This window comes from Somniosus microcephalus, chromosome 12 (assembly GCF_052327205.1).
Source record: "Somniosus microcephalus isolate GS21.2 chromosome 12, FLI_Smic_1.0, whole genome shotgun sequence".
NCBI classification, from domain to species: Eukaryota; Metazoa; Chordata; class Chondrichthyes; order Squaliformes; family Somniosidae; genus Somniosus; species Somniosus microcephalus.
In genome coordinates this window covers 187461959-187484489 of record NC_140998.1, presented here as the reverse complement: position 1 = coordinate 187484489, position 22531 = coordinate 187461959, and positions in this window count along the sequence as shown.

The window sequence follows — 22531 nt, the reverse complement described above, 5'->3', positions numbered from 1 at the left end:
TGTTGGAGGGACTGCGTCGGCTGGAGGGACTGCGTCGGTTGGAGTGAGTGCGTCGGTTGGAGGGACTGTGTCGGTTGGAGGGGCTGTGTCGGTTGGAGGGACTGTGTCGGTTGGAGGGACTGTGTCGGTTGGAGTGAGTGTGTCGGTTGGAGGGGCTGTGTCGGTTGGAGGGGCTGTGTCTGTTGGAGGGACTGTGTCTGTTGGAGGGACTGTGTCGATTGGAGGGACTGTGTCAGTTGGAGGAGGGACTGTGTCTGTTGGAGGGTCTGTGTCGGTTGGAGGGACTGTGTCTGTTGGAGGGACTGTGTCGGTTGGAGTGACTGTGTCGGTTGGTGTGAGTGTGTCGGTTGGAGGGACTGTGTCGGTTGGAGGGACTGTGTCGTTTGGAGGGACTGTGTCTGTTGCAGGGACTGTGTCGGTTGGAGGGACTGTGTCGGTTGGAGGGACTGTGTCGGTTGGAGGGACTGTGTCTGTTGGAGGGACTGTGTCTGTTGGAGGGACTGTGTCGGTTGGAGGGACTGTGTCGGTTGGAGGGACTGTGTCGGTTGGAGGGATTCTGTCGGTTGGAGGGAATGTGTCGTTTGGAGGGACTGTGTCGGTTGGAGGGACTGTGTCGGTTGGAGGGACTGTGTCGGTTGGAGGGACAATATCGGTTGGAGGGACTGTGTCGGTTGGAGGGACTGTGTCTGTTGGAGGGACTGTGTCGGTTGGAGGGACCGTGTCAGCTGGAGGGACCGTGTCGGTTGGAGGGACCGTGTCGGTTGGAGGGACTGTGTCTGGTGGAGGGACTGTGTCTGTTGGAGTGACTGTGTCTGTTGGAGGGACTGTGTCTGTTGGAGGGGCTGTGTCTGTTGGAGGAGGGACTGTGTCTGTTGGAGGGACTGTGTCTGTTGGAGGGACTGTGTCGGTTGGAGGGTCTGTGTCGGTTGGAGGGGCTGTGTCTGTTGGAGGGGCTGTGTCTGTTGGAGGGACTGTGTCTGTTGGAGGAGGAACTGTGTCTGTTGGAGGGACTGTGTCTGTTGGAGGGACTGTGTCTGTTGGAGGGACTGTGTCGGCTGGAGGGACTGTGTCGGCTGGAGGGACTGTGTCGGTTGGAGGGACTGTGTCGGTTGGAGCGACTGTGTCTGTTGGAGGGACTGTATCTGTTGGAGGGACTGTGTCTGTTGGAGGGACTGTGTCGGTTGGAGGGAGTGTGTCTGTTGGAGGGACTGTGTCTGTTGGAGGGACTGTATCTGTTGGAGGGACTTTGTCTGTTGGAGGGACTGTGTCGGCTGGAGGGACTGTGTCGGCTGGAGGGACTGTGTCGGCTGGAGGGACTGTGTCGGTTGGAGGGACTGTGTCTGTTGGAGGGACTGTATCTGTTGGAGGGACTGTGTCTGTTGGAGGGACTGTGTCGGTTGGAGGGAGTGTGTCGGTTGGAGGGACTGTGTCGGTTGGAGGGACTGTGTCGATTGGAGGGACTGTGTCGGTTGGAGGGACTGTGTCGGTTGGAGGGACTGTGTCGATTGGAGGGACTGTGTCGGTTTGAGGGACTGTGTCGGTTGGAGGGACTGTGTCGATTGGAGGGACTGTGTCGGTTGGAGGGACTGTGTCGGTTGGAGTGAGTGTGTCGGTTGGAGGGACTGTGTCGGTTGGAGGGAATGTGTCGGTTGGAGGGAATGTGTCGGTTGGAGTGAGTGTGTCGGTTGGAGGGAATGTGTCGGTTGGAGGGACTGTGTCGGTTGGAGGAAATGTGTCGATTGGAGGGACTGTCGGTTGGAGGGACTGTGTCGGTTGGAGGGACTGTGTCGTTTGGAGGGACTGTGTCTGTTGGAGGGACTGTGTCTGTTGGAGGGACTGTGTCGGTTGGAGGGACTGTGTCTGTTGGAGGGACTGTGTCTGTTGGAGGGAATGTGTCAGCTGGAGGGACTGTGTCGGTTGGAGGGACTGTGTCGATTGGAGGGACTGTGTCGGTTGGAGGGACTGTATCGGTTGGAGGGACTGTGTCGGTTGGAGGGACTGTGTCGGTTGGAGGGACTGTGTCGGTTGGAGGGAGTGTGTCGGTTGGAGGGACTGCGTCTGTTGGAGGGACTGCGTCGGCTGGAGGGACTGTGTCTGTTGGAGGGACTGTGTCGGTTGGAGGGACTGTGTCTGTTGAAGGGACTGTGTCTGTTGGAGGGACTGTGTCGGTTGGAGGGACTGTGTCTGTTGGAGGAGGGACTGTGTCTGTTGGAGGGACTGTGACTGTTGCAGGGTCTGTGTCTGTTGGAGGGACTGTGTCGGTTGGAGGGACTGTGTCGGTTGGAGTAAGTGTGTCGGTTGGAGGGACTGTGTCGGTTGGAGGGACTGTGTCTGTTGCAGGGACTGTGTCGTTTGGAGGGACTGTGTCGGTTGGAGGGACTGTGTCTGTTGGAGGGACTGTGTCTGTTGGAGGGACTGTGTCGGTTGGAGGGACTGTGTCGGTTTGAGGGACTGTGTCGGTTGGAGGGACTGTGTCTGTTGGAGGGACTGTGTCGGTTGGAGGGAGTGTGTCGGTTTGAGGGACTGTGTCGGTTGGAGGGACTGTGTCTGTTGGAGGGACTGTGTCGGTTGGAGGGAGTGTGTCGGTTGGAGGGAGTGTGTCGGTTGGAGGGACTGTGTCTGTTGCAGGGACTGTGTCGGTTGGAGGGACTGTGTCGGTTGGAGGGACTGTGTCTGTTGGAGGGACTGTGTCTGTTGGAGGGACTGTGTCGGTTGGAGGGACTGTGTCGGTTTGAGGGACTGTGTCGGTTGGAGGGACTGTGTCGGTTGGAGGGACTGTGTCGGTTGGAGGGATTCTGTCGGTTGGAGGGATTCTGTCGGTTGGAGGGAATGTGTCGTTTGGAGGGACTGTGTCGGTTGGAGGGACTGTATCGGTTGGAGGGACTGTGTCGGTTGGAGGGACTGTGTCGGTTGGAGGGACAATATCGGTTGGAGGGACTGTGTCGGTTGGAGGGACTGTGTCGGTTGGAGGGATTGTATCGGTTGGAGGGATTGTGTCTGTTGGAGGGACTGTGTCTGTTGGAGGGACTGTGTCGGTTGGAGGGACTGTGTCGGTTGGAGGGACTGTGTCGTTTGGAGGGACTGTGTCGGTTGGAGGGACTGTGTCGGTTGGAGGGATTCTGTCGGTTGGAGGGAATGTGTCGTTTGGAGGGACTGTGTCGGTTGGAGGGACTGTGTCGGTTGGAGGGACTGTGTCGGTTGGAGGGACAATATCGGTTGGAGGGACTGTGTCGGTTGGAGGGACTGTGTCTGTTGGAGGGACTGTGTCGGTTGGAGGGACCGTGTCAGCTGGAGGGACCGTGTCGGTTGGAGGGACTGTGTCTGTTGGAGGGATTGTGTCTGGTGGAGGGTCTGTGTCGGTTGGAGGTGCTGTGTCTGTTGGAGGGGCTGTGTCTGTTGGAGGAGGGACTGTGTCTGTTGGAGGGACTGTGTCTGTTGGAGGGACTGCGTCTGTTGGAGGAACTGTGTCGGTTGGAGGGACTGTGTCTGTTGGAGGGACTGTGTCGGTTGGAGGGACTGTGTCTGTTGGAGGAACTGTGTCGGTTGGAGGGACTGAGTCTGTTGGAGGAACTGTGTCGGTTGGAGGGACTGAGTCTGTTGGAGGAACTGTGTCGGTTGGAGGGACTGTGTCGGTTGGAGGGACTGTGTCGGTTGGAGGGATTGTGTCGGTTGGAGGGATTGTGTCGGTTGGAGGTAGTGTATCGGTTGGAGGGACTGTGTCGATTGGAGGGACTGTGTCGGTTGGAGGGACTGTGTCGGTTGGAGGGAATGTGTTGGTTGGAGGGACAGTGTCGGTTGGAGTGAGTGTGTCGGTTGGAGGGAATGTGTCTGTTTGAGGGACTGTGTCTGTTGGAGGGACTGTGTCTGTTGGAGGGACTGTGTCTGTTGGAGGGACTGTGTCGGTTGGAGGGACTGTGTCGGTTGGAGGGACTGTGTCGGTTGGAGGGACTGTGTCTGTTGGAGGGACTGTGTCTGTTGGAGGGACTGTGTCTGTTGGAGGGACTGTGTCGGTTGGAGGGACTGTGTCGGTTGGAGGGACTGTGTCTGTTGGAGGGACTGTGTCTGTTGGAGGGACTGTGTCTGTTGGAGGGACTGTGTCGGTTGGAGGGACTGTGTCGGTTGGAGGGACTGTGTCTGTTGGAGGAACTGTGTCGGTTGGAGGGACTGTGTCGGTTGGAGGGACTGTGTCTGTTGGAGGGACTGTGTCTGTTGGAGGGACTGTGTCTGTTGGAGGAGGGACTGTGTCGGTTGGAGGGACTGTGTCGGTTGGAGGGACTGTGTCGGTTGGAGGAACTGTGTCGTTTGGAGGGACTGTGTCGGTTGGAGGGACTGTGTCTGTTGGAGGGACTGTGTCTGATGGAGGGAATGTGTCTGTTGGAGGGACTGTGTCGGTTGGAGGGATTGTGTCGGTTGGAGGGACTGTGTCGGTTGGAGGGACTGTGTCGGTTGGAGGGACTGTTTCGGTTGGAGCGACTGTCTGTTGGAGGGACTGTGTCTGTTGGAGGGACTGTGTCGGTTGGAGGGACTGTGTCGGTTGGAGGGACTGTGTCGGTTGGAGGGACTGTGTCGGCTGGAGGGACTGTGTCGGCTGGAGGGACTGTGTCTGTTGGAGGGACTGTGTCTGTTGGAGGGACTGTGTCTGTTGGAGGGACTGTGTCGGTTGGAGGGAGTGTGTCGGTTGGAGGGAGTGTGTCGGTTGGAGGGACTGTGTCGGTTGGAGGGACTGTGTCGATTGGAGGGACTGTGTCGGTTGGAGGGACTGTGTCGGTTGGAGGGAGTGTGTCGGTTGGAGGGACTGTGTCGGTTGGAGGGAGTGTGTCTGTTGGAGGGACTGTGTCGGTTGGAGGGACTGTGTCGGTTGGAGGGACTGTGTCGATTGGAGGGACTGTGTCGGTTGGAGGGACTGTGTCGGTTGGAGGGACTGTGTCGGTTGGAGGGACTGTGTCGGTTGGAGGGACTGTGTCGATTGGAGGGACTGTGTCGGTTGGAGGGACTGTGTCGGTTGGAGTAACTGTGTCGGTTGGAGGGACTGTGTCGGTTGGAGGGAATGTGTCGGTTGGAGTGAGTGTGTCGGTTGGAGGGAATGTGTCGGTTGGAGGGACTGTGTCGGATGGAGGAAATGTGTCGATTGGAGGGACTGTCGGTTGGAGGGACTGTGTCGGTTGGAGGGACTGTGTCGTTTGGAGGGACTGTGTCTGTTGGAGGGACTGTGTCGGTTGGAGGGACTGTGTCTGTTGGAGGGACTGTGTCGGTTGGAGGGACTGTGTCTGTTGGAGGGACTATGTCGGTTGGAGGGACTGTGTCGGTTGGAGGGACTGTGTCGGCTGGAGGGACTGTGTCGGCTGGAGGGACTGTGTCGGTTGGAGGGACTGTGTCTGTTGGAGGGACTGTGTCGGTTGGAGGGACTGTGTCGGTTGGAGGGACTGTGTCGGCTGGAGGGACTGTGTCGGCTGGAGGGACTGTGTCTGTTGGAGGGACTGTGTCGGTTGGAGGGACTGTGTCTGTTGGAGGGACTGTGTCTGTTGGAGGGAATGTGTCAGCTGGAGGGACTGTGTCGGTTGGAGGGACTGTGTCGGTTGGAGGGACTGTGTCGGTTGGAGTGAGTGTGTCGGTTGGAGGGGCTGTGTCGGTTGGAGGGGCTGTGTCTGTTGGAGGGACTGTGTCTGTTGGAGGGACTGTGTCGATTGGAGGGACTGTGTCTGTTGGAGGAGGGACTGTGTCTGTTGGAGGGTCTGTGTCGGTTGGAGGGACTGTGTCTGTTGGAGGGACTGTGTCGGTTGGAGTGACTGTGTCGGTTGGAGTGAGTGTGTCGGTTGGAGGGACTGTGTCGGTTGGAGGGACTGTGTCGTTTGGAGGGACTGTGTCTGTTGCAGGGACTGTGTCGGTTGGAGGGACTGTGTCGGTTGGAGGGACTGTGTCGGTTGGAGGGACTGTGTCTGTTGGAGGGACTGTGTCTGTTGGAGGGACTGTGTCGGTTGGAGGGACTGTGTCGGTTGGAGGGACTGTGTCGGTTGGAGGGATTCTGTCGGTTGGAGGGAATGTGTCGTTTGGAGGGACTGTGTCGGTTGGAGGGACTGTGTCGGTTGGAGGGACTGTGTCGGTTGGAGGGACAATATCGGTTGGAGGGACTGTGTCGGTTGGAGGGACTGTGTCTGTTGGAGGGACTGTGTCGGTTGGAGGGACCGTGTCAGCTGGAGGGACCGTGTCGGTTGGAGGGACCGTGTCGGTTGGAGGGACTGTGTCTGGTGGAGGGACTGTGTCTGTTGGAGTGACTGTGTCTGTTGGAGGGACTGTGTCTGTTGGAGGGGCTGTGTCTGTTGGAGGAGGGACTGTGTCTGTTGGAGGGACTGTGTCTGTTGGAGGGACTGTGTCGGTTGGAGGGTCTGTGTCGGTTGGAGGGGCTGTGTCTGTTGGAGGGGCTGTGTCTGTTGGAGGGACAGTGTCTGTTGGAGGAGGAACTGTGTCTGTTGGAGGGACTGTGTCTGTTGGAGGGACTGTGTCTGTTGGAGGGACTGTGTCGGCTGGAGGGACTGTGTCGGCTGGAGGGACTGTGTCGGTTGGAGGGACTGTGTCGGTTGGAGCGACTGTGTCTGTTGGAGGGACTGTATCTGTTGGAGGGACTGTGTCTGTTGGAGGGACTGTGTCGGTTGGAGGGAGTGTGTCTGTTGGAGGGACTGTGTCTGTTGGAGGGACTGTATCTGTTGGAGGGACTTTGTCTGTTGGAGGGACTGTGTCGGCTGGAGGGACTGTGTCGGCTGGAGGGACTGTGTCGGCTGGAGGGACTGTGTCGGTTGGAGGGACTGTGTCTGTTGGAGGGACTGTGTCTGTTGGAGGGACTGTGTCGGTTGGAGGGAGTGTGTCGGTTGGAGGGACTGTGTCGGTTGGAGGGACTGTGTCGATTGGAGGGACTGTGTCGGTTGGAGGGACTGTGTCGGTTGGAGGGCTGTGTCGATTGGAGGGACTGTGTCGGTTGGAGGGACTGTGTCGGTTGGAGGGACTGTGTCGATTGGAGGGACTGTGTCGGTTGGAGGGACTGTGTCGGTTGGAGTGAGTGTGTCGGTTGGAGGGACTGTGTCGGTTGGAGGGAATGTGTCGGTTGGAGGGAATGTGTCGGTTGGAGTGAGTGTGTCGGTTGGAGGGAATGTGTCGGTTGGAGGGACTGTGTCGGTTGGAGGAAATGTGTCGATTGGAGGGACTGTCGGTTGGAGGGACTGTGTCGGTTGGAGGGACTGTGTCGTTTGGAGGGACTGTGTCTGTTGGAGGGACTGTGTCTGTTGGAGGGACTGTGTCGGTTGGAGGGACTGTGTCTGTTGGAGGGACTGTGTCTGTTGGAGGGAATGTGTCAGCTGGAGGGACTGTGTCGGTTGGAGGGACTGTGTCGATTGGAGGGACTGTGTCGGCTGGAGGGACTGTGTCGGTTGGAGGGACTGTATCGGTTGGAGGGACTGTGTCGGTTGGAGGGACTGTGTCGGTTGGAGGGACTGTGTCGGTTGGAGGGAGTGTGTCGGTTGGAGGGACTGCGTCTGTTGGAGGGACTGCGTCGGCTGGAGGGACTGTGTCTGTTGGAGGGACTGTGTCGGTTGGATGGACTGTGTCTGTTGAAGGGACTGTGTCTGTTGGAGGGACTGTGTCGGTTGGAGGGACTGTGTCTGTTGGAGGAGGGACTGTGTCTGTTGGTGGGACTGTGACTGTTGCAGGGTCTGTGTCTGTTGGAGGGACTGTGTCGGTTGGAGGGACTGTGTCGGTTGGAGTAAGTGTGTCGGTTGGAGGGACTGTGTCGGTTGGAGGGACTGTGTCTGTTGCAGGGACTGTGTCGTTTGGAGGGACTGTGTCGGTTGGAGGGACTGTGTCTGTTGGAGGGACTGTGTCTGTTGGAGGGACTGTGTCGGTTGGAGGGACTGTGTCGGTTTGAGGGACTGTGTCGGTTGGAGGGACTGTGTCTGTTGGAGGGACTGTGTCGGTTGGAGGGAGTGTGTCGGTTTGAGGGACTGTGTCGGTTGGAGGGACTGTGTCTGTTGGAGGGACTGTGTCGGTTGGAGGGAGTGTGTCGGTTGGAGGGACTGTGTCGGTTGGAGGGACTGTGTCTGTTGGAGGGACTGTGTCTGTTGGAGGGACTGTGTCGGTTGGAGGGACTGTGTCGGTTGGAGGGACTGTGTCTGCTGGAGGGAATGTGTCGGTTGGAGGGACTGTGTCGGTTGGAGGGACTGTGTCGGTTGGAGGGACTGTGTCGGTTGGAGAGAATGTGTCGGTTGGAGGGACTGTGTCGGTTCGAGGGACTGTGTCGGTTGGAGGGACTGTGTCGGTTGGAGGGACTGTGTCGGTTGGAGAGAATGTATCGGTTGGAGGGACTGTGTCGTTTGGAGGGACTGTGTCGGTTGGAGGGACTGTGTCGGTTGGAGGGACTGTGTCTGTTGGAGGGACTGTGTCTGTTGGAGGGACTGTGTCTGTTGGAGGGACTGTGTCGGTTGGAGGGACTGTGTCGGTTGGAGGGACTGTGTCGGTTGGAGGGACTGTGTCGGCTGGAGGGACTGTGTCGGCTGGAGGGAATGTGTCGGTTGGAGGGACTGTGTCGGTTGGAGGGACTGTGTCGGTTGGAGGGACTGTGTCGGCTGGAGGGACTGTGTCGGTTGGAGGGAGTGTGTCTGTTGGAGGGACTGTGTCTGTTGGAGGGAATGTGTCGGTTGGAGGGACTGTGTCGGCTGGAGGGACTGTGTCAGTTGGAGGGACTGTGTCGGCTGGAGGGACTGTGTCGGTTGGAGGGACTGTGTCGGCTGGAGGGACTGTGTCGGTTGGAGGGACTGTGTCGGTTGGAGGGACTGTGTCTGTTGGAGGGACTGTATCTGTTGGAGGGACTGTGTCTGTTGGAGGGACTGTGTCGGTTGGAGGGAGTGTGTCGGTTGGAGGGACTGTTTCGGTTGGAGGGACTGTGTCGGTTGGAGGGACTGTGTCGGTTGGAGGGACTGTGTCGATTGGAGGGACTGTGTCGGTTGGAGGGACTGTGTCGGTTGGAGGGACTGTGTCGATTGGAGGGACTGTGTCGGTTGGAGGGACTGTGTCGGTTGGAGTGAGTGTGTCGGTTGGAGGGACTGTGTCGGTTGCAGGGACTGTGTCGGTTGGAGGAAATGTGTCGATTGGAGGGACTGTGTCGGTTGGAGTGAGTGTGTCTGTTGGATGGACTGTGTCTGTTGGAGGGACTGTATCTGTTGGAGGGACTGTGTCTGTTGGAGGGATTGTGTCGGTTGGAGGGAGTGTGTCGGTTGGAGGGACTGTTTCGGTTGGAGGGACTGTGTCGTTTGGAGGGACTGTGTCGGTTGGAGGGACTGTGTCGATTGGAGGGACTGTGTCGGTTGGAGGGACTGTGTCGGTTGGAGGGACTGTGTCGATTGGAGGGACTGTGTCGGTTGGAGGGACTGTGTCGGTTGGAGTGAGTGTGTCGGTTGGAGGGACTGTGTCGGTTGGAGGGAATGTGTCGGTTGGAGGGAATGTGTCGGTTGGAGTGAGTGTGTCGGTTGGAGGGAATGTGTCGGTTGGAGGGACTGTGTCGGTTGGAGGAAATGTGTCGATTGGAGGGACTGTCGGTTGGAGGGACTGTGTCGGTTGGAGGGACTGTGTCGTTTGGAGGGACTGTGTCTGTTGGAGGGACTGTGTCTGTTGGAGGGACTGTGTCAGTTGGAGGGACTGTGTCTGTTGGAGGGACTGTGTCTGTTGGAGGGACTGTGTCTGTTGGAGGGAATGTGTCAGCTGGAGGGACTGTGTCGGTTGGAGGGACTGTGTCGATTGGAGGGACTGTGTCGGTTGGAGGGACTGTGTCGGTTGGAGGGACTGTGTCGGTTGGAGGGACTGTGTCGGTTTGAGGGACTGTGTCGGTTGGAGGGACTGTGTCGGTTGGAGGGACTGTGTCGGTTGGAGGGAGTGTGTCGGTTGGAGGGACTGCGTCTGTTGGAGGGACTGTGTCTGTTGGAGGGACTGTGTCTGTTGGAGGGACTGTGTCGGTTGGAGGGATTGCGTCTGTTGGAGGGTCTGTGTCGGCTGGAGGGACTGTGTCTGTTGGAGGGACTGTGTCGGTTGGAGGGACTGTGTCGGTTGGAGTGAGTGTGTCGGTTGGAGGGACTGTGTCGGTTGGAGGGGCTGTGTCTGTTGAAGGGACTGTGTCTTATGGAGGGACTGTGTCTTATGGAGGGACTGTGTCTGTTGGAGGAGGGACTGTGTCTGTTGGAGGGACTGTGACTGTTGCAGGGTCTGTGTCGGTTGGAGGGACTGTGTCTGTTGGAGGGACTGTGTCGGTTGGAGGGACTGTGTCGGTTGGAGTAAGTGTGTCGGTTGGAGGGACTGTGTCGGTTGGAGGGACTGTGTCGTTTGGAGGGACTGTGTCTGTTGCAGGGACTGTGTCGGTTGGAGGGACTGTGTCGGTTGGAGGGACTGTGTCTGTTGGAGGGACTGTGTCTGTTGGAGGGACTGTGTCGGTTGGAGGGACTGTGTCGGTTGGAGGGACTGTGTCGGTTGGAGGGACTGTGTCGGATGGAGGGACTGTGTCGGTTGGAGGGATTCTGTCGGTTGGAGGGAATGTGTCGTTTGGAGGGACTGTGTCGGTTGGAGGGACTGTGTCGGTTGGAGGGACTGTGTTGGTTGGAGGGACAATATCGGTTGGAGGGACTGTGTCGGTTGGAGGGACTGTGTCTGTTGGAGGGACTGTGTCTGTTGGAGGGACTGTGTCTGTTGGAGGGACTGTGTCAGTTGGAGGGACTGTGTCGGTTGGAGGGACTGTGTCGTTTGGAGGGACTGTGTCGGTTGGAGGGACTGTGTCGGTTGGAGGGATTCTGTCGGTTGGAGGGAATGTGTCGTTTGGAGGGACTGTGTCGGTTGGAGGGACTGTGTCGGTTGGAGGGACTGTGTCGGTTGGAGGGACAATATCGGTTGGAGGGACTGTGTCGGTTGGAGGGACTGTGTCTGTTGGAGGGACTGTGTCGGTTGGAGGGACTGTGTCGTTTGGAGTGACTGTGTCTGTTGGAGGGACCGTGTCGGTTGGAGGGACTGTGTCTGGTGGAGGGTCTGTGTCGGTTGGAGGTGCTGTGTCTGTTGGAGGGGCTGTGTCTGTTGGAGGGACTGTGTCTGTTGGAGGAGGGACTGTGTCTGTTGGAGGGACTGTGTCTGTTGGAGGGTCTGTGTCTGTTGGAGGGTCTGTGTCGGTTGGAGGGACTCTGTCTGTTGGAGGGACTGTGTCTGTTGGAGGAACTGTGTCGGTTGGAGGGAATGTGTCGGTTGGAGGGACTGTGTCGGTTGGAGGGATTGTGTCGGTTGGAGGGAGTGTATCGGTTGGAGGGACTGTGTCGATTGGAGGGAGTGTGTCGGTTGGAGGGACTGTGTCTGGTGGAGGGTCTGTGTCGGTTGGAGGTGCTGTGTCTGTTGGAGGGGCTGTGTCTGTTGGAGGGACTGTGTCTGTTGAACGAGGGACTGTGTCTGTTGGAGGGACTGTGTCTGTTGGAGGGTCTGTGTCTGTTGGAGGGTCTGTGTCGGTTGGAGGGACTCTGTCTGTTGGAGGGACTGTGTCGGTTGGAGGGACTGTGTCGTTTGGAGTGACTGTGTCTGTTGGAGGGACTTTGTCTGTTGGAGGGACTGTGTCTGTTGGAGGGACTGTGTCGGTTGGAGGGACTGTGTCGGTTGGAGGGACTGTGTCGGTTGGAGGGACTGTGTCGGCTGGAGGGACTGTGTCGGCTGGAGGGACTGTGTCGGTTGGAGGGACTGTGTCGTTTGGAGGGACTGTGTCGGCTGGAGGGACTGTGTCGGCTGGAGGGACTGTGTCGGCTGGAGGGACTGTGTCGGCTGGAGGGACTGTGTCGGTTGGAGGGAATGTGTCTGTTGGAGGGACTGTGTCGGTTGGAGGGACTGTGTCGTTTGGAGGGACTGTGTCGGTTGGAGGGACTGTGTCGGTTGGAGGGACTGTGTCGTTTGGAGTGACTGTGTCGGTTGGAGGGACTGTGTCGGTTGGAGGGACTGTGTCGTTTGGAGTGACTGTGTCTGTTGGAGGGACTGTGTCTGTTGGAGGGACTGTGTCTGTTTGAGGGACTGTGTCGGTTGGAGGGACTGTGTCGGTTGGAGGGACTGTGTCGGTTGGAGGGACTGTGTCGGTTGGAGGGACTGTGTCGTTTGGAGTGACTGTGTCTGTTGGAGGGACTGTGTCTGTTGGAGGGACTGTGTCTGTTTGAGGGACTGTGTCGGTTGGAGGGATTGTGTCGGTTGGAGGGACTGTGTCGGTTGGAGGGACTGTGTGTCGGTTGGAGGGACTGTGTCGTTTGGAGTGACTGTGTCTGTTGGACGGACTGTGTCTGTTGGAGGGACTGTGTCTGTTTGAGGGACTGTGTCGGTTGGAGGGACTGTGTCGGTTGGAGGGACTGTGTCGGTTGGAGGGACAGTGTCGGTTGGAGGGACTGTGTCGGTTGGAGGGACTGTGTCGGCTGGAGGGACTGTGTCGGCTGGAGGGACTGTGTCGGCTGTAGAGACTGTGTCGGTTGGAGGGACTGTGTCGTTTGGAGGGACTGTGCCGGCTGGAGGGACTGTGTCGGCTGGAGGGACTGTGTCGGCTGGAGGGACTGTGTCGGTTGGAGGGAATGTGTCTGTTGGAGGGACTGTGTCGGTTGGAGGGACTGTGTCGTTTGGAGGGACTGTGTCAGTTGGAGGGACTGTGTCGGTTGGAGGGACTGTGTCTGTTGGAGGGACTGTGTCTGTTGGAGGGACTGTGTCGGCTGGAGGGACTGTGTCGGCTGGAGGTACTGTGTCGGCTGGAGGGACTGTGTCTGTTGGAGGGACTGTGTCTGTTGGAGGGACTGTGTCGGTTGGAGGGACTGTGTCTGTTGGAGGGAATGTGTCGGCTGGAGGGACTGTGTCGGTTGGAGGGACTGCGTCGGTTGGAGGGACTGCGTCGAAGGAGGGACTGTCGGTTGGAGGGACTGTGTCGGTTGGAGGGACTGTGTCGGTTGGAGGGACTGTGTCGGTTGGAGGGAGTGTGTCTGTTGGAGGGACTGTGTCGGTTGGAGGGACTGTGTCGGTTGGAGGGACTGTGTCGATTGGAGGGACTGTGTCGGTTGGAGGGACTGTGTCGGTTGGAGGGACTGTGTCGGTTGGAGGGACTGTGTCGGTTGGAGGGACTGTGTCGATTGGAGGGACTGTGTCGGTTGGAGGGACTGTGTCGGTTGGAGTAACTGTGTCGGTTGGAGGGACTGTGTCGGTTGGAGGGAATGTGTCGGTTGGAGTGAGTGTGTCGGTTGGAGGGAATGTGTCGGTTGGAGGGACTGTGTCGGATGGAGGAAATGTGTCGATTGGAGGGACTGTCGGTTGGAGGGACTGTGTCGGTTGGAGGGACTGTGTCGTTTGGAGGGACTGTGTCTGTTGGAGGGACTGTGTCGGTTGGAGGGACTGTGTCTGTTGGAGGGACTGTGTCGGTTGGAGGGACTGTGTCTGTTGGAGGGACTGTGTCGGTTGGAGGGACTGTGTCGGCTGGAGGGACTGTGTCGGCTGGAGGGACTGTGTCGGCTGGAGGGACTGTGTCGGTTGGAGGGACTGTGTCTGTTGGAGGGACTGTGTCGGTTGGAGGGACTGTGTCGGTTGGAGGGACTGTGTCGGCTGGAGGGACTGTGTCGGCTGGAGGGACTGTGTCTGTTGGAGGGACTGTGTCGGTTGGAGGGACTGTGTCTGTTGGAGGGACTGTGTCTGTTGGAGGGAATGTGTCAGCTGGAGGGACTGTGTCGGTTGGAGGGACTGTGTCGGTTGGAGGGACTGTGTCGGTTGGAGTGAGTGTGTCGGTTGGAGGGGCTGTGTCGGTTGGAGGGGCTGTGTCTGTTGGAGGGACTGTGTCTGTTGGAGGGACTGTGTCGATTGGAGGGACTGTGTCTGTTGGAGGAGGGACTGTGTCTGTTGGAGGGTCTGTGTCGGTTGGAGGGACTGTGTCTGTTGGAGGGACTGTGTCGGTTGGAGTGACTGTGTCGGTTGGAGTGAGTGTGTCGGTTGGAGGGACTGTGTCGGTTGGAGGGACTGTGTCGTTTGGAGGGACTGTGTCTGTTGCAGGGACTGTGTCGGTTGGAGGGACTGTGTCGGTTGGAGGGACTGTGTCGGTTGGAGGGACTGTGTCTGTTGGAGGGACTGTGTCTGTTGGAGGGACTGTGTCGGTTGGAGGGACTGTGTCGGTTGGAGGGACTGTGTCGGTTGGAGGGATTCTGTCGGTTGGAGGGAATGTGTCGTTTGGAGGGACTGTGTCGGTTGGAGGGACTGTGTCGGTTGGAGGGACTGTGTCGGTTGGAGGGACAATATCGGTTGGAGGGACTGTGTCGGTTGGAGGGACTGTGTCTGTTGGAGGGACTGTGTCGGTTGGAGGGACCGTGTCAGCTGGAGGGACCGTGTCGGTTGGAGGGACCGTGTCGGTTGGAGGGACTGTGTCTGGTGGAGGGACTGTGTCTGTTGGAGTGACTGTGTCTGTTGGAGGGACTGTGTCTGTTGGAGGGGCTGTGTCTGTTGGAGGAGGGACTGTGTCTGTTGGAGGGACTGTGTCTGTTGGAGGGACTGTGTCGGTTGGAGGGTCTGTGTCGGTTGGAGGGGCTGTGTCTGTTGGAGGGGCTGTGTCTGTTGGAGGGACAGTGTCTGTTGGAGGAGGAACTGTGTCTGTTGGAGGGACTGTGTCTGTTGGAGGGACTGTGTCTGTTGGAGGGACTGTGTCGGCTGGAGGGACTGTGTCGGCTGGAGGGACTGTGTCGGTTGGAGGGACTGTGTCGGTTGGAGCGACTGTGTCTGTTGGAGGGACTGTATCTGTTGGAGGGACTGTGTCTGTTGGAGGGACTGTGTCGGTTGGAGGGAGTGTGTCTGTTGGAGGGACTGTGTCTGTTGGAGGGACTGTATCTGTTGGAGGGACTTTGTCTGTTGGAGGGACTGTGTCGGCTGGAGGGACTGTGTCGGCTGGAGGGACTGTGTCGGCTGGAGGGACTGTGTCGGTTGGAGGGACTGTGTCTGTTGGAGGGACTGTATCTGTTGGAGGGACTGTGTCTGTTGGAGGGACTGTGTCGGTTGGAGGGAGTGTGTCGGTTGGAGGGACTGTGTCGGTTGGAGGGACTGTGTCGATTGGAGGGACTGTGTCGGTTGGAGGGACTGTGTCGGTTGGAGGGACTGTGTCGATTGGAGGGACTGTGTCGGTTGGAGGGACTGTGTCGGTTGGAGGGACTGTGTCGATTGGAGGGACTGTGTCGGTTGGAGGGACTGTGTCGGTTGGAGTGAGTGTGTCGGTTGGAGGGACTGTGTCGGTTGGAGGGAATGTGTCGGTTGGAGGGAATGTGTCGGTTGGAGTGAGTGTGTCGGTTGGAGGGAATGTGTCGGTTGGAGGGACTGTGTCGGTTGGAGGAAATGTGTCGATTGGAGGGACTGTCGGTTGGAGGGACTGTGTCGGTTGGAGGGACTGTGTCGTTTGGAGGGACTGTGTCTGTTGGAGGGACTGTGTCTGTTGGAGGGACTGTGTCGGTTGGAGGGACTGTGTCTGTTGGAGGGACTGTGTCTGTTGGAGGGAATGTGTCAGCTGGAGGGACTGTGTCGGTTGGAGGGACTGTGTCGATTGGAGGGACTGTGTCGGCTGGAGGGACTGTGTCGGTTGGAGGGACTGTATCGGTTGGAGGGACTGTGTCGGTTGGAGGGACTGTGTCGGTTGGAGGGACTGTGTCGGTTGGAGGGAGTGTGTCGGTTGGAGGGACTGCGTCTGTTGGAGGGACTGCGTCGGCTGGAGGGACTGTGTCTGTTGGAGGGACTGTGTCGGTTGGATGGACTGTGTCTGTTGAAGGGACTGTGTCTGTTGGAGGGACTGTGTCGGTTGGAGGGACTGTGTCTGTTGGAGGAGGGACTGTGTCTGTTGGAGGGACTGTGACTGTTGCAGGGTCTGTGTCTGTTGGAGGGACTGTGTCGGTTGGAGGGACTGTGTCGGTTGGAGTAAGTGTGTCGGTTGGAGGGACTGTGTCGGTTGGAGGGACTGTGTCTGTTGCAGGGACTGTGTCGTTTGGAGGGACTGTGTCGGTTGGAGGGACTGTGTCTGTTGGAGGGACTGTGTCTGTTGGAGGGACTGTGTCGGTTGGAGGGACTGTGTCGGTTTGAGGGACTGTGTCTGTTGGAGGGACTGTGTCTGTTGGAGGGACTGTGTCGGTTGGAGGGACTGTGTCGGTTGGAGGGACTGTGTCGGTTGGAGGGATTCTGTCGGTTGGAGGGAATGTGTCGTTTGGAGGGACTGTGTCGGTTGGAGGGACTGTGTCGGTTGGAGGGACTGTGTCGGTTGGAGGGACAATATCGGTTGGAGGGACTGTGTCGGTTGGAGGGACTGTGTCTGTTGGAGGGACTGTGTCGGTTGGAGGGACCGTGTCAGCTGGAGGGACCGTGTCGGTTGGAGGGACCGTGTCGGTTGGAGGGACTGTGTCTGGTGGAGGGACTGTGTCTGTTGGAGTGACTGTGTCTGTTGGAGGGACTGTGTCTGTTGGAGGGGCTGTGTCTGTTGGAGGAGGGACTGTGTCTGTTGGAGGGACTGTGTCTGTTGGAGGGACTGTGTCGGTTGGAGGGTCTGTGTCGGTTGGAGGGGCTGTGTCTGTTGGAGGGGCTGTGTCTGTTGGAGGGACAGTGTCTGTTGGAGGAGGAACTGTGTCTGTTGGAGGGACTGTGTCTGTTGGAGGGACTGTGTCTGTTGGAGGGACTGTGTCGGCTGGAGGGACTGTGTCGGCTGGAGGGACTGTGTCGGTTGGAGGGACTGTGTCGGTTGGAGCGACTGTGTCTGTTGGAGGGACTGTATCTGTTGGAGGGACTGTGTCTGTTGGAGGGACTGTGTCGGTTGGAGGGAGTGTGTCTGTTGGAGGGACTGTGTCTGTTGGAGGGACTGTATCTGTTGGAGGGACTTTGTCTGTTGGAGGGACTGTGTCGGCTGGAGGGACTGTGTCGGCTGGAGGGACTGTGTCGGCTGGAGGGACTGTGTCGGTTGGAGGGACTGTGTCTGTTGGAGGGACTGTATCTGTTGGAGGGACTGTGTCTGTTGGAGGGACTGTGTCGGTTGGAGGGAGTGTGTCGGTTGGAGGGACTGTGTCGGTTGGAGGGACTGTGTCGATTGGAGGGACTGTGTCGGTTGGAGGGACTGTGTCGGTTGGAGGGACTGTGTCGATTGGAGGGACTGTGTCGGTTGGAGGGACTGTGTCGGTTGGAGGGACTGTGTCGATTGGAGGGACTGTGTCGGTTGGAGGGACTGTGTCGGTTGGAGTGAGTGTGTCGGTTGGAGGGACTGTGTCGGTTGGAGGGAATGTGTCGGTTGGAGGGAATGTGTCGGTTGGAGTGAGTGTGTCGGTTGGAGGGAATGTGTCGGTTGGAGGGACTGTGTCGGTTGGAGGAAATGTGTCGATTGGAGGGACTGTCGGTTGGAGGGACTGTGTCGGTTGGAGGGACTGTGTCGTTTGGAGGGACTGTGTCTGTTGGAGGGACTGTGTCTGTTGGAGGGACTGTGTCGGTTGGAGGGACTGTGTCTGTTGGAGGGACTGTGTCTGTTGGAGGGAATGTGTCAGCTGGAGGGACTGTGTCGGTTGGAGGGACTGTGTCGATTGGAGGGACTGTGTCGGCTGGAGGGACTGTGTCGGTTGGAGGGACTGTATCGGTTGGAGGGACTGTGTCGGTTGGAGGGACTGTGTCGGTTGGAGGGACTGTGTCGGTTGGAGGGAGTGTGTCGGTTGGAGGGACTGCGTCTGTTGGAGGGACTGCGTCGGCTGGAGGGACTGTGTCTGTTGGAGGGACTGTGTCGGTTGGATGGACTGTGTCTGTTGAAGGGACTGTGTCTGTTGGAGGGACTGTGTCGGTTGGAGGGACTGTGTCTGTTGGAGGAGGGACTGTGTCTGTTGGAGGGACTGTGACTGTTGCAGGGTCTGTGTCTGTTGGAGGGACTGTGTCGGTTGGAGGGACTGTGTCGGTTGGAGTAAGTGTGTCGGTTGGAGGGACTGTGTCGGTTGGAGGGACTGTGTCTGTTGCAGGGACTGTGTCGTTTGGAGGGACTGTGTCGGTTGGAGGGACTGTGTCTGTTGGAGGGACTGTGTCTGTTGGAGGGACTGTGTCGGTTGGAGGGACTGTGTCGGTTTGAGGGACTGTGTCGGTTGGAGGGACTGTGTCTGTTGGAGGGACTGTGTCGGTTGGAGGGAGTGTGTCGGTTTGAGGGACTGTGTCGGTTGGAGGGACTGTGTCTGTTGGAGGGACTGTGTCGGTTGGAGGGAGTGTGTCGGTTGGAGGGACTGTGTCGGTTGGAGGGACTGTGTCTGTTGGAGGGACTGTGTCTGTTGGAGGGACTGTGTCGGTTGGAGGGACTGTGTCGGTTGGAGGGACTGTGTCTGCTGGAGGGAATGTGTCGGTTGGAGGGACTGTGTCGGTTGGAGGGACTGTGTCGGTTGGAGGGACTGTGTCGGTTGGAGAGAATGTGTCGGTTGGAGGGACTGTGTCGGTTGGAGGGACTGTGTCGGTTGGAGGGACTGTGTCGGTTGGAGGGACTGTGTCGGTTGGAGAGAATGTGTCGGTTGGAGGGACTGTGTCGGTTGGAGGGACTGTGTCGGTTGGAGGGACTGTGTCGGTTGGAGGGACTGTGTCTGTTGGAGGGACTGTGTCTGTTGGAGGGACTGTGTCTGTTGGAGGGACTGTGTCGGTTGGAGGGACTGTGTCGGTTGGAGGGACTGTGTCGGTTGGAGGGACTGTGTCGGCTGGAGGGACTGTGTCGGCTGGAGGGAATGTGTCGGTTGGAGGGACTGTGTCGGTTGGAGGGACTGTGTCGGTTGGAGGGACTGTGTCGGCTGGAGGGACTGTGTCGGTTGGAGGGAGTGTGTCTGTTGGAGGGACTGTGTCTGTTGGAGGGAATGTGTCGGTTGGAGGGACTGTGTCGGCTGGAGGGACTGTGTCAGTTGGAGGGACTGTGTCGGCTGGAGGGACTGTGTCGGTTGGAGGGACTGTGTCGGCTGGAGGGACTGTGTCGGTTGGAGGGACTGTGTCGGTTGGAGGGACTGTGTCTGTTGGAGGGACTGTATCTGTTGGAGGGACTGTGTCTGTTGGAGGGACTGTGTCGGTTGGAGGGAGTGTGTCGGTTGGAGGGACTGTTTCGGTTGGAGGGACTGTGTCGGTTGGAGGGACTGTGTCGGTTGGAGGGACTGTGTCGATTGGAGGGACTGTGTCGGTTGGAGGGACTGTGTCGGTTGGAGGGACTGTGTCGATTGGAGGGACTGTGTCGGTTGGAGGGACTGTGTCGGTTGGAGCGACTGTGTCTGTTGGAGGGACTGTATCTGTTGGAGGGACTGTGTCTGTTGGAGGGACTGTGTCGGTTGGAGGGAGTGTGTCTGTTGGAGGGACTGTGTCTGTTGGAGGGACTGTATCTGTTGGAGGGACTTTGTCTGTTGGAGGGACTGTGTCGGCTGGAGGGACTGTGTCGGCTGGAGGGACTGTGTCGGCTGGAGGGACTGTGTCGGTTGGAGGGACTGTGTCTGTTGGAGGGACTGTATCTGTTGGAGGGACTGTGTCTGTTGGAGGGACTGTGTCGGTTGGAGGGAGTGTGTCGGTTGGAGGGACTGTGTCGGTTGGAGGGACTGTGTCGATTGGAGGGACTGTGTCGGTTGGAGGGACTGTGTCGGTTGGAGGGACTGTGTCGATTGGAGGGACTGTGTCGGTTGGAGGGACTGTGTCGGTTGGAGGGACTGTGTCGATTGGAGGGACTGTGTCGGTTGGAGGGACTGTGTCGGTTGGAGTGAGTGTGTCGGTTGGAGGGACTGTGTCGGTTGGAGGGAATGTGTCGGTTGGAGGGAATGTGTCGGTTGGAGTGAGTGTGTCGGTTGGAGGGAATGTGTCGGTTGGAGGGACTGTGTCGGTTGGAGGAAATGTGTCGATTGGAGGGACTGTCGGTTGGAGGGACTGTGTCGGTTGGAGGGACTGTGTCGTTTGGAGGGACTGTGTCTGTTGGAGGGACTGTGTCTGTTGGAGGGACTGTGTCGGTTGGAGGGACTGTGTCTGTTGGAGGGACTGTGTCTGTTGGAGGGAATGTGTCAGCTGGAGGGACTGTGTCGGTTGGAGGGACTGTGTCGATTGGAGGGACTGTGTCGGCTGGAGGGACTGTGTCGGTTGGAGGGACTGTATCGGTTGGAGGGACTGTGTCGGTTGGAGGGACTGTGTCGGTTGGAGGGACTGTGTCGGTTGGAGGGAGTGTGTCGGTTGGAGGGACTGCGTCTGTTGGAGGGACTGCGTCGGCTGGAGGGACTGTGTCTGTTGGAGGGACTGTGTCGGTTGGATGGACTGTGTCTGTTGAAGGGACTGTGTCTGTTGGAGGGACTGTGTCGGTTGGAGGGACTGTGTCTGTTGGAGGAGGGACTGTGTCTGTTGGAGGGACTGTGACTGTTGCAGGGTCTGTGTCTGTTGGAGGGACTGTGTCGGTTGGAGGGACTGTGTCGGTTGGAGTAAGTGTGTCGGTTGGAGGGACTGTGTCGGTTGGAGGGACTGTGTCTGTTGCAGGGACTGTGTCGTTTGGAGGGACTGTGTCGGTTGGAGGGACTGTGTCTGTTGGAGGGACTGTGTCTGTTGGAGGGACTGTGTCGGTTGGAGGGACTGTGTCGGTTTGAGGGACTGTGTCGGTTGGAGGGACTGTGTCTGTTGGAGGGACTGTGTCGGTTGGAGGGAGTGTGTCGGTTGGAGGGACTGTGTCTGTTGGAGGGACTGTGTCGGTTGGAGGGAGTGTGTCGGTTGGAGGGACTGTGTCGGTTGGAGGGACTGTGTCTGTTGGAGGGACTGTGTCTGTTGGAGGGACTGTGTCGGTTGGAGGGACTGTGTCGGTTGGAGAGACTGTGTCTGCTGGAGGGAATGTGTCGGTTGGAGGGACTGTGTCGGTTGGAGGGACTGTGTCGGTTGGAGGGACTGTGTCGGTTGGAGAGAATGTGTCGGTTGGAGGGACTGTGTCGGTTGGAGGGACTGTGTCGGTTGGAGGGACTGTGTCGGTTGGAGGGACTGTGTCGGTTGGAGAGAATGTGTCGGTTGGAGGGACTGTGTCGGTTGGAGGGACTGTGTCGGTTGGAGGGACTGTGTCGGTTGGAGGGACTGTGTCTGTTGGAGGGACTGTGTCTGTTGGAGGGACTGTGTCTGTTGGAGGGACTGTGTCGGTTGGAGGGACTGTGTCGGTTGGAGGGACTGTGTCGGTTGGAGGGACTGTGTCGGCTGGAGGGACTGTGTCGGCTGGAGGGAATGTGTCGGTTGGAGGGACTGTGTCGGTTGGAGGGACTGTGTCGGTTGGAGGGACTGTGTCGGCTGGAGGGACTGTGTCGGTTGGAGGGAGTGTGTCTGTTGGAGGGACTGTGTCTGTTGGAGGGAATGTGTCGGTTGGAGGGACTGTGTCGGCTGGAGGGACTGTGTCAGTTGGAGGGACTGTGTCGGCTGGAGGGACTGTGTCGGTTGGAGGGACTGTGTCGGCTGGAGGGACTGTGTCGGTTGGAGGGACTGTGTCGGTTGGAGGGACTGTGTCTGTTGGAGGGACTGTATCTGTTGGAGGGACTGTGTCTGTTGGAGGGACTGTGTCGGTTGGAGGGAGTGTGTCGGTTGGAGGGACTGTTTCGGTTGGAGGGACTGTGTCGGTTGGAGGGACTGTGTCGGTTGGAGGGACTGTGTCGATTGGAGGGACTGTGTCGGTTGGAGGGACTGTGTCGGTTGGAGGGACTGTGTCGATTGGAGGGACTGTGTCGGTTGGAGGGACTGTGTCGGTTGGAGTGAGTGTGTCGGTTGGAGGGACTGTGTCGGTTGGAGGGACTGTGTCGGTTGGAGGAAATGTGTCGATTGGAGGGACTGTGTCGGTTGGAGTGAGTGTGTCTGTTGGATGGACTGTGTCTGTTGGAGGGACTGTATCTGTTGGAGGGACTGTGTCTGTTGGAGGGACTGTGTCGGTTGGAGGGAGTGTGTCGGTTGGAGGGACTGTTTCGGTTGGAGGGACTGTGTCGTTTGGAGGGACTGTGTCGGTTGGAGGGACTGTGTCGATTGGAGGGACTGTGTCGGTTGGAGGGACTGTGTCGGTTGGAGGGACTGTGTCGATTGGAGGGACTGTGTCGGTTGGAGGGACTGTGTCGGTTGGAGTGAGTGTGTCGGTTGGAGGGACTGTGTCGGTTGGAGGGAATGTGTCGGTTGGAGGGAATGTGTCGGTTGGAGTGAGTGTGTCGGTTGGAGGGAATGTGTCGTTTGGAGGAACTGTGTCGGTTGGAGGAAATGTGTCGATTGGAGGGACTGTCGGTTGGAGGGACTGTGTCGGTTGGAGGGACTGTGTCGTTTGGAGGGACTGTGTCTGTTGGAGGGACTGTGTCTGTTGGAGGGACTGTGTCGGTTGGAGGGACTGTGTCTGTTGGAGGGACTGTGTCTGTTGGAGGGACTGTGTCTGTTGGAGGGAATGTGTCAGCTGGAGGGACTGTGTCGGTTGGAGGGACTGTGTCGATTGGAGGGACTGTGTCGGTTGGAGGGACTGTGTCGGTTGGAGGGACTGTGTCGGTTGGAG